The sequence below is a fragment of the Leptonychotes weddellii genome, chromosome 9 (genome assembly GCF_054177405.1).
Source record: "Leptonychotes weddellii isolate Sample4059 chromosome 9, ASM5417740v2, whole genome shotgun sequence".
Classification (NCBI taxonomy): domain Eukaryota; kingdom Metazoa; phylum Chordata; class Mammalia; order Carnivora; family Phocidae; genus Leptonychotes; species Leptonychotes weddellii.
In genome coordinates, this window is record NC_138377.1 from 37048363 (window position 1) to 37065136 (window position 16774).

General features: G+C 39.5%; 1 long non-coding RNA gene across 1 annotated transcript in view; it reads left to right on the forward strand.

Annotated features, from left to right (window-relative positions):
- Window positions 1-9889: 9889 nt before the first annotated feature.
- LOC145723256 (uncharacterized) overlaps window positions 9890-16774 on the forward strand; it is a 62505-nt gene continuing 55620 nt past the window's right edge. Inside the window, exon 1 of the long non-coding RNA XR_014148179.1 lies at window positions 9890-9913. This is a non-coding gene — a long non-coding RNA (uncharacterized LOC145723256). The remainder of the gene's footprint in view (window positions 9914-16774) is intronic.

A 16774-nucleotide genomic window follows, 5' to 3' on the forward strand; every position in this document is an offset into this window, starting at 1 on the left:
AATTTGGAAGTTTTATAATCAACTTTTAAAAATAGCATTATATTAAAAAATTTTTTAAAATAGCATTATATTGTAAGTGCTTTCCTATGGCATTGAATACTCTTTGAAAACATGGTTTTTAATGGGTACATGGTATATTATTGTATTGAGTTATAATTTATTTAAGCAATTCCTTATTGTTGGGTATTTATGCTCTTTATCTAATTAATTAATTGCTGTTAAAATAATACTGCTTTTTTTTAAAGATTTATATTTGAGAGAGAGAGAGAACACTAGCAAGCTGGGGGAGGGGCAGAGGAAGAGGGACAGAGAGAATCCCAAGCAGACTCCCCACTGAGTGGGGAGCCTACGCAGGGCTAGACCCCAGGACCCTGAGATCACGACCTGAGCCAAAATCAAGAGTCAGTTGCTTAACTGACTGAGCCACCCAGGCACCCCAAAATAATACTGCTTTGACCATTCTTGCATATATACATTTTTATTTGTATTTCTGGTACTTTCTCAGGATAAATTTCCAGACATTGAAATATTGGTCAGAAGATATCAACTTTTGGTCTTTGGTACATATTAATAAAATACTCCAGATATTTACATTCTTATCAGCATATCTCATACTGCTTCTGATGACACTGAATATTATCATTTTTAAATGTTCACATTTTGGATAGGTATTATGGTATTACTGGATTATTTTTAATTCATTTAATCATTAGTAAAGTTAAACCTTTTAATGTATTTATGGGTAATTTATTTATCTTCTTATATAAATTACTGATTGACTTTCTTACTGGGTTTTCATGTGACTGAGCCCAGCAGTCTGGTGGAATAATTCTTAGGGGTCAGGAAAAGATAATCTGCTGCTAGATTGAATACAAATCTCAAATTTGAATGTTTGTATGTAGTTTGCACCCAGAGCTCTCATACATCTAGCTGGAGGAGCTCTTTCTAAAGTCCGAAATGGATCAGTAATCATTTAATGAATGAAGAAATGTTTGGGAGAGGGAAGGTTAGACTGCCTCTCCAAAGTAGGATTCTCTGACAATAGCTATTATGTACTGACTGCTTATTGTGCTTATTGAATTCTTTACATAAATTATCTCATTTAATTTTCCTGCACTCAGAGAGGTAGCTATATCATTCTTTTCAATTGATAGATGAGGAATTGAGGCTTAGAAAAGTTAAATAACTTGTCCAAGGTCTTAGAACCAGTGAGAGGTAGAGTCAGAATTCAAACCCGATTCAGTCTACCTTAAACCCTAACTTTTTTTTTTAGCCCAAGCTCTCAATCACATAGTGAGGCAGCAGTAGGCTGAGCTAGAGTTGAACGCCGGCTATTTCCTGTGTTGAAGCCCTGCTGGCATTTTGCCATGTTGTCTCCGTGGTCGGAAGTTTGATGATCCAGGTGGAAGGGCAGAGGATGTTCAGAAGTTCCAAAGGATAGAGGCTGTCACAGTTGCTGGAAATGGTACCGTAGCGCCACCCCCCCCAACCCCCCCACCCCTCGCTTATCTGTGGTTTCACTTTCCATGCTTTCAGTTACCTGTGGTCAGCTGTGGTCCAGAAGCAGATGATCCTGCTGATAAATCATCAGAAAGTCAGTAGTAACCTAAAGCTATGTCACAATGCCTGCATCATTCACCTCCCTTCATCTCATCACGTGGGCATTTTACCATCTCACGTCATCAATAGAAGAAAGGTGAGTATAGCACAATAAGATATTTTGAGAGAGAGACCACATTCACATAACTTTTATTACAGTATGTTGTTATAATTGATCTCTTTTATTATTAGTTACTGTGTTAATCTCTTACTATGCCAAGTTTATAAAATAAACTTTATCATAAGTATATATGTATAGCAAAAAACATAGTCCATATGGTGTATGGTACTATCTGCAGTTTCAGGTGTCCATGGGGGTCTTGGAATGTATCCGCCATTCATAAGTGGGGACTACTGTACTTTGAAAGGGACTGGAATAATGCAGACTGTGGAGGGGAAATGCTTTGCCTGTTTAGGAGCTCTGCAGGATAATTAATGGTCTCAGGGCTTTAAAGCATTCTTTCTTGTCTTTCTGAGACCCTTGGGACTCTTCCAGCCTCCACGGCTGTGGTGCACGCAGAGTCATACGTTTGGGGGGTTTAGTGTAGCCAGCTTGGGGCAACCTCATAAAGCATGTTGGAGTGAGGGAAAGGATAACTCCCCCGGAGTCATGCACAAGAACTTCCACAGAAGCAATAGTCTCTTTGATTATTTTTTTCTGTAGCTGGTGAAAGGAATTCTATGTTAGAGTTAAGCATGTGGTTGAACTGCTATTGAAAATATGTTAAGCCACAGAAAATAACTTGGGTTAGATATGTAGGAACACTCTGTCTGGTTTCTAAGCTCTTTGTAACAGCTAGTTTATCATTATACTGCACGGGGAGTGTCTGTGTTTATGACAGATTCGAAATATCTTTGTGTGGCAAATGAAGGGCAGCATGTAAAAAAGAAAACCAGTGTGAACCAGAGACGTGAGGAAGAGATTATTCTTGCTCCAGGCAATATACTGAATGCAGCAAAGAATCAATCTTTCTTTGCAAATACATTTGGAATACTTTAAGTATATCACTTGTGTCTCTTGAATTCTCCTATAGGGTCTAATTTTTCACCACCTAAAATGCATGAGTTCTGCTTGAGGTCTGGGCATGGCACAGATTTACTGCTAGTGTATTGAGTTTTTTTCAGTCTCCTAATCTTCCCACCATATAGAAGCAACATTCTAAATTTGTTAAGGGATCACTGACTTGCCATTCTAATGAGCTTGGGAAAAGACTGGTTTTCAATGCAAATCTTTCATTTAATTAAGTATATTTTCCAAAGTCTGTCTATTTTTATGAATACACTTAATACGTCCCTTCTTAGATTTGCCCTAAGAGGCTTAAACTGTGCCCATTTAACTGCTTTCTACACACTATACTCCATTCTGTCCAGAGAGACCCTTTATACATGCTTCGGGCAACTACTTAATTGGCTCCTCCTGATTGGCTACCTCCACAACCTCACCATTTTCCAGCCCTTAGTTTTCTGTGCTTTCCTTTGTGTTCACCCTCTTTGAGTACAATAGAAAGGCCTGTCTGATGAGCAAAGGCACAGCTCCTTGCTGAGAAGATTTCTGGAGAGTTGTTTTAATAAATAGCTAACAGGTGTCAAGTGCTGACTGTGCTCTAGTCACTAGACAAACTTTATGTGGATTATCTCATTTAATTCTCACAATATCCATATGAGGTTGATATTGTTAATAATCATAGTTTATAGACAGAAACCCTAAATGTCATAGAGGAGATGTAACATTGCCTATGTTCACTTACTATAAATGTTGTTGGTCAACAGAATGTCCACCATTAGCCAGGATTTGAACCTCTTAAGCTTTACTCCAAAGCCTGCTCCTCTTTTTGGGGATGGAATGGGGTGGGGAGTCCAGCTGGATCTTGTTGCCCCAAGGCACATAGACGGTGGATATCACAGAGATGGTACTCAGGAGAGAGCCAAAGAAAATACTCAGGAGAGAGACAAAGAAGACAGTCCTGGCTAGTATTCTACTCCTCAAAAAGATTCTGGACATAGGGTAAAGTGATGTGAGTGAATTAACACTTCCTGGATCTGAGAAGTCAGGAGAGATCAACACTCCCTCATATGGCCTTCAAGAGGCTGGTGATGCCCACTTACATCATGGGGGGCAATTTTCTTTACTCAGTCCACCAATTCAAATTGCTAATCTCTTCTGGAAACACTCTCATAAACATACCCAGAAATAATGTTCAACCAGTCAAGTTGACACATAAAATTAACCATCACAAATCCACCCCTTGTCAACTTGGCACCCATACACAACTCCTTAAACCATACCTAATCTCCAAATAAAGACATTAACAAGGTCATAATTCTACCTACCATGATACAACTATCCTGTATACAACCAAAAACATGCTAATCACTTCCACAGAAGAGGAGATAAAGCCCTTGAGCAATATGTACTCGCCCCCCTGATATCCTGTAACTGAAATACTATGATTTAAAATTAACAATACTTAAGTACTATGATATAAAGTCAATACATCTTATGTTGCATGATAAGGAAATAAAAGAGGGAAGAAACAAATGTAAATGTCTGTGTGCATGCATATGCATATATGAATTTGGAATAAGTATATTGGGTACCAAAGCTCTGGGTTCATAAAGCACCTGACACTAGCGTGTCACTGGTGGTTGACTTTTGGAGTGATTGGTTATTGCTTTGGAGAAACATCAGGGTCAAGAAATTACATTCTGGTGCTTCTGCGTTCACTGGCTAGAGTGCTGTCTTTTTTGGTTGTAGTTTTTCACGTGGAGTAATGAGGTGAAATGAATTTCAGGGTCTCTCAAACAATAGAGTCAGCACTTTGTTAGGTTTTAATGTGTCCTCAGCTTCCATCTCACAAAGGCAATTCTAATCCCTTCCTATGACGCATTCCTGGTCTCTTCTCCTGAGGTGGTGGAGGCCAAAGGCAGAATCCCAGAAAAGGTGAAAAGTGGGCTCATTTTAGCTCATTTTGGGGGGAGGGAGGCACATCTTCCTGAGTTTCCCTCTCACTCTGAGGTGTCTCTTGTTAGCTTGGCCATAATTGATGTCATATTGTTTCCTTGAGTCACAAATATGCCTCATGCCAGTGAATTAACCTTCTGTTATTCCAAAGCTCAGTGGTTGTTTCCTTTCCTTGAAGGAAAATTGAGGTGAAATATTTTAGCTTAAGTGAAACATATATACTTGCTTTCCTGTTTCCCAATCTTTGTATTCACCTATCTTTTTCTTTAATAGTTTACTCAGTTGTCCTCCCCATTTAACCTCCTCTACCACTTTTGTTATTTTTACAGTTTACACAAACTATAATGAGGATGAGATTTAATCAAAAATTGTATTGAGTTTGATTTTCTCTGGATTTAAAGCTGATGGAGACAGGGGAGCACAAAAGAATCTAAAAAGGCAGATTTTACAGGTCGGATTGTTGAATTCCATTCTAATGCTAGTATCACCTCATCCTATGTGTGTAGAATGGACATTTTACCATTCTATGCCTTAGTTTCCCAACCTACAGAATAAGACCTTTCTTATCTCTTAGGGATGCTGTGAGGATAATGTGATAGCGTATTTGAAAGAGCTCTAAGCACTTAGCAGGAAAGACATCGTAATCTCTCTCCAATTATCTTGTGTTATAAAGGGGACTAGCATAAGGAATAATTTAGGACCGCAGTGCTATAAAAATAATTGCATACACTTATTCAACCTGTCTCTTACTCTTTCTCATATATGCCTATTCTATTAATGTCTGTCCTGGAGTGGGTAGATAGGGTGGAAACACTCCTAGACTGGTTGGCATGGAAACTAACCCCAGAGCATGCTGGGAGCATGCAGGCAGTCCTTGGACCCAGCTGTGTGGCAGGTGTGACAATACCCCTCCCCCCCAAAAATCACTGTGGAACCAAGGAATGTCTAATTTGACTAGAAGTAGAATAATAGAAATGTAATTGAGTTGTAAATATGCTATTGTTCCTTCTCTTCAAAAAAAAAAAAAGCACTAAAATACCTTAAGACAAGATGGACTTTAAATCAGTCTTTCTTGGCATATCACAGTCTGCCTTATGAAATTATTCATTTAACAATGAATTATTCATTCAGTCAGTGAATGGGGCGCCTGGGTGGCTCAGTCGGTTAAGCATCAGACTCTTGATTTCAGCTCAAGTCATGATCTCACGTTGGTGAGATTGAGCCCCTCTACCTGAGCGTGGAGTCTGCTTAAGATTCTCTCACTCTCCCTTTGCCCCTCTCCGCCTCTTAAAAAAAAATAAAAATAAAAAGACTAACCAGGGCCTACGATCTAGTGTAATCAATACTTTTAGGGATGTCTGCTCATCTTACACCAGTACCCTTTCTCTGGAAACTTCCTCTCCCCACAGAGTGTTGAATTTGCAGGCAGCCTCTTCATACTGCAAGCCACCCTGACTGGACGAGAACTGAATACCCAGTTTAGATGGACAATCAGAGTCCATTAAAAAATTATTTACCAGATGTTGATGAACAGCTTCCGGGGCATGCAGTTCTAGCATGGGAGGGAGATGGAGTGGAACAAACATGGGTTTGCCACTGTTTTTGAATGCCTTGGAGTTCACATCTTACCTCCCACATGCACCAGCTGTGTGGTCTTGTACAAGATCTAGCAACTCCCTGAGACTTTGTTTCTTTATCCTTAAACTAGGTGCTTTTTTAACCCAGTTTTATGAGCCCCAGTTTTATTGAGATATAACTGACATATAACTTGGATAAGTTTAAGATGTACAACATGTTGATTTGACATATTTAAATATTGTGAAATCATTCCCGCCCCCCCAGCCTTAGCTAACACCTCCATCCCATCACATAATTACCATTTCTTTTTTGTGGTGAGAACATTTAAGACTGACTCTTTAGCAATATTGGCATATACAATACAGTATTACTAGCTGTAATCACCATGCCCTACATTAGATCCTCAGAACTTGTTAATCTTATTAACTGGAAGTTTGTACCCTTTGACCAATATATCCCCATGGAAATGATTTAGCTTCAGGCTGGACTATTTGCTTAAACTGTACTATGCTGAGGAAGTAGGCCAGAGATTAGTCTGGTGGGTTTTACTGTTAATTATATACAAGTTTATCTTCCCCCCCTAAGTTGTGAACTGGTTGGTAGCAAGAATTTAGTTCCATTCACCTGAATTCATCTGAACCCACCATACTGTGATCCTTGACATATGAAATTAACTAAATGTGCTATGAGAGCCATGAACCTTCTTGGGGGTTCGATCATTCCCCCCTGGAAAACTGGGTGCTTCAGATTTCACAGAAAAATCACAAGAGTTGTGAAGAAATGGTTTAATTGAGGGTGATGTTTACTGATTATATAAGTCAGGATCCTGGCAGGAAACAGTTGGCACACTTAATGCATAATTTGAGAACTTAATAAAGGGACTATTCACAAAGGGCACAGTGTAGGGAAACCACAGGGATAGTGTAACACAGGCCGTAGTAGGTTATAGTGGGTTGTTACCCCTCCCATGCCCAAGTGGAGAAGGGCAAGGAATGGTTCTGAGGACAAAGAGAACAAAAGAAAGCCAAAGCTTTGGGGCAGAGAGGAAAAACGTGAGAGCACCGTGGAGATGGGAACCCTGAACAGGAGCATGAAGTCAACCCTGGGTCACCTTACAGGCAGGGAATCTGACCTCACTCTCTCAAGTTCTCCTCCCTGTTAATGTCCTTCTGTTGTTCCCTGTTGGCCAAACTCAGCTGGAAGTCCAAGGACAAGAGAGCCGATTGATGCCATCCACGAAATTCAGCCTCCTGGGCAATGGAGCAGAGTGGAGGAGGGCATGGTGTGGATCGGGGGAGCAAAGGGAAGATCTACAGCTCCGTGACTTCTCTTTCCACCCACTTTATATCAGGCTCTCATCTCCTCCTAACTAGACATTTGCTGTAATCTCTTATCAGGTCTGATCATGGGACTCTCCAGCTGTCTACATCCTGATCTGGGCCTAATTTTCCACGCCTCCACCCACACTTGCATCCTGAGCCCCTACATTGAACTACTTCTAGTTTTTCCTCATGCCTCTTTATATTTGTAGGTACCACATTCTCTGCCAAGAATGCCCTTTGCAGTCCTGGACTACCTGTCAAAATTCTAGTCAGTCTTTACAAACTAAAGTTCACTTTTCTCTGTAATTTTCTGGCCCCATCCCAGCAGGGTTAGGCACTTTCTTTACTGTCCTCCCAGATCATCCTTCACCTTCCCATGGTCACACATGTTGCAGAGGACTGGTAACACCGGTTCATGTCACTTCCTCTGCTGTGGGTCCTGGAGGGCTCCTCTGTCTATTATACTCCATTCGGTATCCTTAGCACTTCCTGTAGTGCAGACATGACACTCAGGAAATGTTTGATAAATGAACACGTTTTCTGCTTTCAGTTATGCCCATCTTCCGTTAGACTTCCACTGACCCACACACCCTCGAGTTATTATTCAAAACACAAACTCATTGTGATCCTCTCATTCCTAGATCTCTCCAGTGCTTCCTACAGAGCACAGAATGATGCATGAGCTCTCCAACCTGTCTCCATTTGTCTCATCTACCAAACCTCCCTGGCTCCCTTCCTACATCCTCATCCCCATTCCAAGTCCTATGGAAGTGCCTAGAGCTCCCTAGCAAACCATACTTTCCCATATTTTGTCACATTTGCATCTGTTCCTCCTTCTGCCTGGAATGCCTTCTCCACTTCCAACACTCTCCAACTCTCATCTCCCCACCCCCACCCCAGCTCTCCTCCACCAGTATACTTGGCAAGGTCATTTTTTTAAAAGACTTACCTTATGTGGCATTTCCTCTGTGAAATTTTCCTTGAAAGGGTTCTTTGCAATGCAACAGTTAGCTACTTTTTTACCCCTATGAAATTCCTTACACATTGTGTTGAAATGATTTATTTATGTGTCACTATTGTCTTTCTTATTTCCAGAATCTCACAAAAAGCCTGACATATACAGTACAACTAACAATTGTGTCTTGAATGAATATATGACAAATGAATAAATCAATCAAACCTGAGTCTGGGGTCCCCAGGAGTTGCAGTTGCAGGGAGCAACGATTCTTCCTCTGGCTGTTTTTATTCAACATGTGAGGTTCCGCTTGTCTGTGGCACATAGGGGTGGGCCCAGTCACATCTGACATGACCAGTGGGGTATAGATAGAAGTGTCTGACACTAAAGAACAGTGTCCTTAGAAGGAAAGGGAGCATCCTTCATTCCTTTCCCCTTTCTGTGGGCTCTCTTGTGAATGTGTGGTCTGCCATTCCAATCACCATCTTGGAGCACAGGTTGGGAATGGCAGAACAATAAAGGGAGGGGGGGGACGGGGTCTCTGATGATTGTGGAGCTGCCATATCAGCCCTACATGATCTATGCAGACTTTTAAATAAGAGAGAAATAAAATTTTGTGTTGTTCAAACCCTTGTTACTTTAGGACTTCTGCCATTTGCAACCAAATGAAACTGTAATTAACATATTTTCTAAATCATTTCTGCTGGCTGAGCCAGAGTCATATGTCATGAAAAAAATTGGCAAATCACATCTTACTTTTCTGTACCTACAATTCTTGCTTCAGTTTTCTTTTGTGACTTTTCAAATCAGCTTTTGGGGAGGAATATTAAAAGCCTAAATTTAGATAAAAAAGGACATCACTCTTTCTTTATAAATAGACATATGCTTTATTGAATTTAAGAATTTCATCCTTACCTTGACAGCCGACTTTGAGTTGACAATGTCTATACCTCAGCATCATAGAAATAGTCAACAGAGATAAGTCTGCACTGCCAAGGAATGTTTTATTGTGATTTTAGTGGAAGCTGCTGCCTCCATTGTCAGAGACTAATTTACATTTGCCCATTTGTCTCAGTAACGTTTACCATTGCTTTAAATCAGTGCCCATAGCTCTCTCTCCAGCACCCCTTGATCTGGCTCTTAGGACATAATCATCCGGTGCATTGTAGCCCCCTGTTCATGCTTTTCAGTATTATTTTAATTTTGTTTTTGTTTTTTTGTCTTGATTCACTTCTCAATAGGCAGAGGATGGACAGCAGTTTAGGAAAAGAGAATCATTATCCACCCCATCTGGCAAAGTTCAGCTTACTGTGTGAATTGGGATTTTTGTATTAGAAAAGCTGTGGAGATTTTTGATTAGATGGATTTTTCAGGGAGTTTTCCACGAGGAGTCAGCAGCCTGTGGTTATGTTCTGCACTTATTAAAAGATGGAGTTGTAAAATTGATGTGTATGTAATCTCTTTTCAGGTTCCCATGGCAACAGTGGCAGCAAGTCAGTGAGTAGTTTTCCATTCTTCCTTCAAGAACTTCAGGCTGTAAGATTGTTTCAGAAAAAATAAATAAATAAAAACAAGACCTGTTCTTCCTTTAAAATATAATATATACTTTAAAACTCATTCTAATGAGACAGTTATGAGGCTAGGAATATCCAGAAAATGTAGTTCAGTAAGGAAGTGGTTCTGCTAGTAACAAGCTGTCTGACCTTGGGCAAGTCAGTTACCCTCTGCCAGCCTTGATTTCTCTCATCTATAAAATATGAACAAAAATATATCTACACTACAGGATTGTGAGAGGACTAAATAAAAGGATGTACCTGAACTGTTTAGCACAATCTGTGGCTTGATGAATATTTAGCCAGTTGGGATACACACAATATTAGGTTGTAAGCCTTCAATATGAATGTAACTGGCTTGGTCCTTTTTATACCAGCAGGATCAGTAGACATGTCTTTTCTATCATTCCTGATATTGAAGATGTGTATTTCCTCAATTTCTTCTCACTAAGGGTTTATCTGTGTCTTTATATTTAAAGTGCATCACTTGAAACCAACATGTATTTGGTTTTGGTTTTCTTAATCCAATTAGATAAGCTCTGTCTTTAACAGAAGTGTTTAGTCTATTGACATTTAATATAAATTATTGATATGGTTGGGTATAAATCTACTTTCTGTTTGTCCCCTTTGTTCTTCCCCTATTCCTTCTTTTCTGCCTTATCATGAATTAACAAAATATTATTTATTATAGTATTCTAGGTCCTCTACTGGATTTTGAACTACAACTTTTGTATTCTTATTTGTTTTAGTGGTTGCTCTAGGGATTACAATATTCACCCTTATTCCATTACCTTCCATCTCATCTTTGTGATAATGGTGTTGTCAATTTAACTCTATATTTGTTACATTGTTATAATGTCACATGCTTTATGTAGTCAATGATCTTTTAAAGAAGTTAACTAAAAGTAGTCTTTATATTTAACCACATATTTACTATCTTTGGTGTGTTATATTCCTTCCTGTAAATCTGGTGTCATTTCCATTCACTCTGTGTAACTTCTTTGAGTTCTTATGGGTGTGAGTCTCCTGGGACCATATTCTCTCAGCTTTCATTCATCTGGATATGTCTTTATTTTGCCCTGATTTCGGAAGGCCATTTCCATTGCACGTATAAGTCTAGCTTGACCAGTTTTTCTTTAAGCACTTGGAAGTTTTGTTCTCTGGGTTTACGTTGTTTCCAATAAGTCAGCCGTCATTCTTAATACAAATGTCATACGTCTTTTTTCCTCTGGCTGCTTTTATCTGGAGCCTTCAGCACCTTGATTATGATGTGCCTTGGTTTGGTTTTCTTTGTATTTATCCGCTTGAGGTTCACTAAGCTCATGACATCTGTTGATGGATATTTTTAATTAAATTTGGAATATTTTTGGCCAATACTTGTTCAAATATTTTTATCTGCCTTCTTCACTCTTTCCTCTCCTTCTGAGGCTCTAAGTACTTTTCTGTTAGAATACTTGTTCCTGGCCCAAAAGTCATTGAGGTTCTATTCATTTCTTAAAACTTTATTCTCTCTTTGTGTTTCAGTTTGGATAAATTCTATTGATTTGCCTTCTAGTTTACTGATCCTCTCTTGTTGATGGTCCAGTATGTCTTAATCTCATCAAATGAATATCTTTTGTCAGCTTTATAGAGATATAATTAACATACAATAAGATTTACCAATTTTTAAGTGTACAATTCTATGAGTTGTGACAAATTTATACAGACATGTAGTCATTATCACAATGAGGATATAGAACCTTTCTGTCCCCCCCAACATGTTCTCTCTTGCTCCTTTGCAGTCACTTTCCTCCTACGACCCCCAGGTCCTGGTAACTACTGACCTGTTTATGTTTCTGTAGTTTTGCCTTTAAAAAAATAACAACATATAAATGGAATTAAGCAGAAAAGAGTTTTTTTGTGTGTGTGTTTAACTTCTTTAACTAAGCATAATGCTTTGGGGATTCATCCATGTTCTGCCATGTGTCAGTAGTTACAGCTGAGTAATATGTAGGTGTATGTGTATGAACCTGCCACAGTTTTTCTATTCAACAGTTTCCAGTTTAGTCCCTATTATTTCCTCATGGTTAAAGAATAGATGTCACTGTCAGTTTTGTTTTGTTGTTTTTTTTAAAATTTGAGCCTTGCTGTTGGGTATGGAGTAGTATTTCATTGTGATTTCAGCTTGAATTTCTCTGATGATGAATGATGTTGAACATCTTCTCATATGCTTGTCATTTTCATATTATCTGAAAAGTGTGTTCAAATCTTTGTCTGTTGTTAAAATTTTTAAAAAATTCTTGAGTTGTAAGATTTGTTTATTTATTTATTCCAAGTAGAAGGCCTTTCATCAGATATATGTTTAACAAATACTTTGTCCCAGTCTTTGGCATGATTTTCCAATTTCTGACTATTGATTTTCAAAGAGAAAACTATTAAAAATTTGATAAAGTTTAATATATAATTTTTTCTTTTTATGATTCATGCTTTTTATGTCACAAGAACCCTGTCTAAATCAAAGTCAAAAATTTTTCTTCTGTTTCCTTCTATACATTTTATAGATTTAGATATTACATTTATATATATGATTTATTTCAAGATAATTTTTGCAAATCGTGAAGTAAGCCTCAGGTTTATTTTTCTAGTAGGGATATCAATTGTACCAGTCGATTGTGAAGACTATCCTTGCCCTATTGAATTGTTTTGGCCCCTTGTTAAAAGTCAGAATGTCTCATTTTCCCTTTTACGCTTCCATATCTTCCTGCTTCTCTTTCTTTCAACACTCACTACTCCCCATCCATCCATCCACTCATCCACCCATCTACCTGACTACCTCCTTTCTTGGTCCAGGAAACTTTAAGTCTTCATATCCAATGCTCAGCTATCATAGGCAGAAAACCCTTACCTTTGTTATATTTCTATAATCAGTAGAGGGAATATAACTTGCAACTTCTAATTTCTATCATGTGCTTTAAAAAGTCCAGAGAAGGGATGCCTGGGTGGCTCAGTCAGTTAGGCGTCTGCCTTCGGCTCAGGTCATGATCCCAGGGTGCTGAGATCGAGCCCCACATTGGGCTCCCTGCTCAGCAGAGGGCCTGCTTCTCCCTCTGCCTGACTGCTTGTGCTCTCTCTCTCTCTCTCTAACAAATAAATGAATGAAATCTTAAAAAAAAAAAAAAGTCCAGAGAATTTTACCAGATTGTTGCTTAAGTCCCAAAGCAATAGTTTCCCCAATAAAATTCATCAAACTACTCTTTTGTCTTTTAAAAAATATTTATTTATTTATTTTAGAAAGAGAGAGGGAAAGAGTGGGGGTGAGCACGTGCCTGAGTGGGGAGAGGGCCAGAGGGAGGGGAAGAGAGGGAATCTCAAGTAGACTCTGCACTGAGCATGACACCTGTTGGGGGGCTCTATCTCACGACCCTGAGATCATGACCTGAGCTGAAATCAAGTTAGATGCTTAACTAACTGAGCCACCCATGTGCCCCATCAAGTGACTTTTTTTTTTAGTGAAATTATCAGGCTATGACTTAAAAGGCAAATAGAAAGAAGTCGGGGCTATCTTTTATTTAATGCAAAATAATGCCAGTTGAATTTAGAGTTATGGCGTGATCTGGGGTGGGAAAGTCCATACAAAACCCATGTAGTTTTTAAAAAAGTACTCCTTTTGAAACAGTTTGAAAAATTGCTTCAAAACAGTTTGAAAATCTTTTTGACAATTTGAAGAGCCATGATTAGAGAAAAACCATTGCTATATTTCTACTAGTATTCAGGTTTTTTTATGGTGCTTTACTGCCCTTAATTACAGTATTAGACAGTATCAACTTTAAATTCAAAAAGGGGTGGAGGAAAGAAGCCATCTGGAGTTTGTTTCTGTTAGAAGCAAGATTTCTAGTTGTGCTTTTGCTAAATCTTTATTGCTCATTCAGAGGTTTTCTGTTTGTAAGATAATCGTACTATAATATTATGTCTAACCTTTTATTTGCAGAGGCACTTACAGTTTGAAAGACACTTGCATACCCATCATCTCATTTTATCCTCACTCATTCATTAATTTGACAAATATTTATTGAGTGTCCATACTGTGTTGGGCACCAAGGGTACAGTGATGAAAGAGATGGTTTCAAATTTTATCTATTTGTTGATGCTGCCCAAATTTATATCTCCAGTCTTTATAGAATCCTTCAAACTTCTGAGTTAGTATGTCTAACTGATTCAGCATTTCCACTTGGGTTTCTAATATGTATTTCAAAGTTAACTAATATGTCAAATCAAATTCACCCCTGCCTCCACACTTCTCATATTAATCTTCTCCTCCCCTAAGCCTCTCTAGCTCTCTATCTCCATTTCAGTTGTTCAGGTCAAAACCTAGGGAGACATTCTTTTTTTTTTTTTTTTTTTTTAGTAGGCTCTCTGCCCCACATGGTGCTTGAACTCACAACCCCTAGATCAAGGCTTGTATACTCTACTGACTGAGCCAGCTAGGCACCCCCAAAACCCGGGAGACGTTCCTGATTCTTCTCTCTCCCTACTCCCCTGCTTGCCCCATCTGTCAGGAAATCCTGTAGCCTCTACCTCTAAAATATATCTGGAATTGAAGCCCTTCCCACTACCACCATTGCTGCCACCCATTCAAAACACCTTTATTTTTTATCTGGATCATTGCTATAAATAACTTCGACAGTCACATTGCTTCCATTAAGACCTTCTTCAAGGGGTGCCTGGGTGGCTTAGTCATTTAAGCATCCAACTCTTGATTTCAGCTGGGGTCATGATCTCAGGGTCATGGGATCAAGCCCTGTATGGAGCCCGGCATGGAGCCATGCCTTGAGCCCCACTATAAGCCCAAGTGGAGCCCCACCTCTGGCTCCGCCCTCAGCAGGGAGTCTGCTTGAGATTCTCTTCCTTTCCCCCCCCACCCCATTCTCTCTCTCTCTCAAATAAATAATCTTTAAAAAAAAAAAAAGGACCTTCTTCAGTCTCCTCTCCACACAGCTGTCATAGTGAGCCAAAGAAAACAGAAGTTACCCTTTTACCCTGAACTAGCCCATCTTCCCATGTCTTTCAGAATAAAATCAAAAGCCCTTACCATAAATCACAGGTGCTTCCATGAGCTGGGCTCCCCTGTCATCTCCTCCCATTGGGCCCTCACTCTCTCGTCTCCAGCCACACTGCCCTTGCTGTTTTTGGAAAAAAACACTCAAGGCTCTTGCCCTTAGTGCTCCTACTTCCCGGAAAACACTAGCTCCGGGTATCTGCACATCTTACTCCTGCCTTTTCTCCAGGTCTCTGTTAAAATGTCATCTCCTTAGGCCTTCCCTGACCACCCTGTATAAATTATACCCCCCACAATGGTCTACTTTATTCCTTTAAAAACGTTATCCTTCTTCAGAACACCTATTACCACTGGACATGTTGTAAATTATTTGCTCATTTGTTCAAGGCCTGAATTCTCTGTTAGAAAACAGGATCTTAATCTCCTTACTTTACTGATGCATCCCCAGTCACTGAGCAGCGTCTGGCGCCCAGAAGCCACTAAACAATAATTGTTGAATGAATCAACAAATCAAAACAGATAAGAGGTCCTTACCCTCATAGTCTTTATAGTTTAATTGGGGGAGACAGGCAACAGATAAATGTAAAAGCAGAGTTTGAGGAAGGACTTGGAACTGGATGATGTGACAGAAAGCGGCCACGTGGTTGGAGAGAGGGAGATACTTCAGATAGGATATCTCTCGGAGGAAGGGACATTTCAACCAGGACCCGAATAACAGTAAGAAGTCATCCCTGAAGCAGAATTATTATTTTTTCACTTTATGAATCCGGAAACCAAGGCTAGGAGAAACTGTGTGCCTTTTTGCCTCAGTAGAATAGAAGTGAGTTTATAATCCCAAACTCTGACCACAATTTGTTGTCTTTCCTGTTAAACTTCAAAGACTTTCACAACTGAAATGGCTAAAATGTAACACTGATGAGAAACAACAAGAACATGCGACCCATCTCTCTGCTGACTTTAGGGCGAGAATCACCGCCCAGGCTCGGCAGATTGGCAGCTGACCACATGCAGACAGTTGGGAAACATATTTCTTTTTTTCTGTCTCATTTTATATTCAACCTTTGCATTTAAGACTAGTGAGCATGCAGCTCAGTCCTAAAAGAAAAAGAAAGTCCCTAATTGTTCTCACTCAGACAGCCACTTCTTAAAAGTCATTTCTCTCAATTCCGCAAACCAGTCCCCGAGGAGTGATCTCCTTTGGCTGCACAGTACTGAGCTTGTCTTCATGTCTCTGGAATGCTCCAGGATTTCTTTTTCAAATGGTCATGTCATGCTGGTTGTTTTCAGGTCCTCAGAGCTCTCTCAGGCTTTTTCTCAAACACAGAGACACAGTGCAAGGCCAAATCCTCCTGGTTTCAGCCCTGCTTCCTGTAGCTGATGGTAATCCTGTGTCTGAGACACTGAGGCTCCCTTTTGCTTTGCTAACAGCCCGTGAGCCTTTGGGAAAGCTTGATTGATAACATCTTTGGAAAAAAGTAAAAGAAAAACCTACTGAGATGACCTGTTCTGGTAATGGCTTGAGGCCTAACTTGGAATGTACCCAATAGCAAAAACTTTGAAGAGCAGAAGCAAAAATTCAGACACTTGCTGACCCCAGTGCTTAGTAATTCACCACCTCACTATCTCGTGTTTTCTTTCTCTAGCGTTCATGTCTATGGACATGACTTGACTAATTTCTAGGCTCGTTTCCAATGATGTAATGTAGAAAAGGAGTTGAGGGAAAATAAAGCAAAGAATGCACAATTCCTAGAGTGAGAAATGAGATTCAGA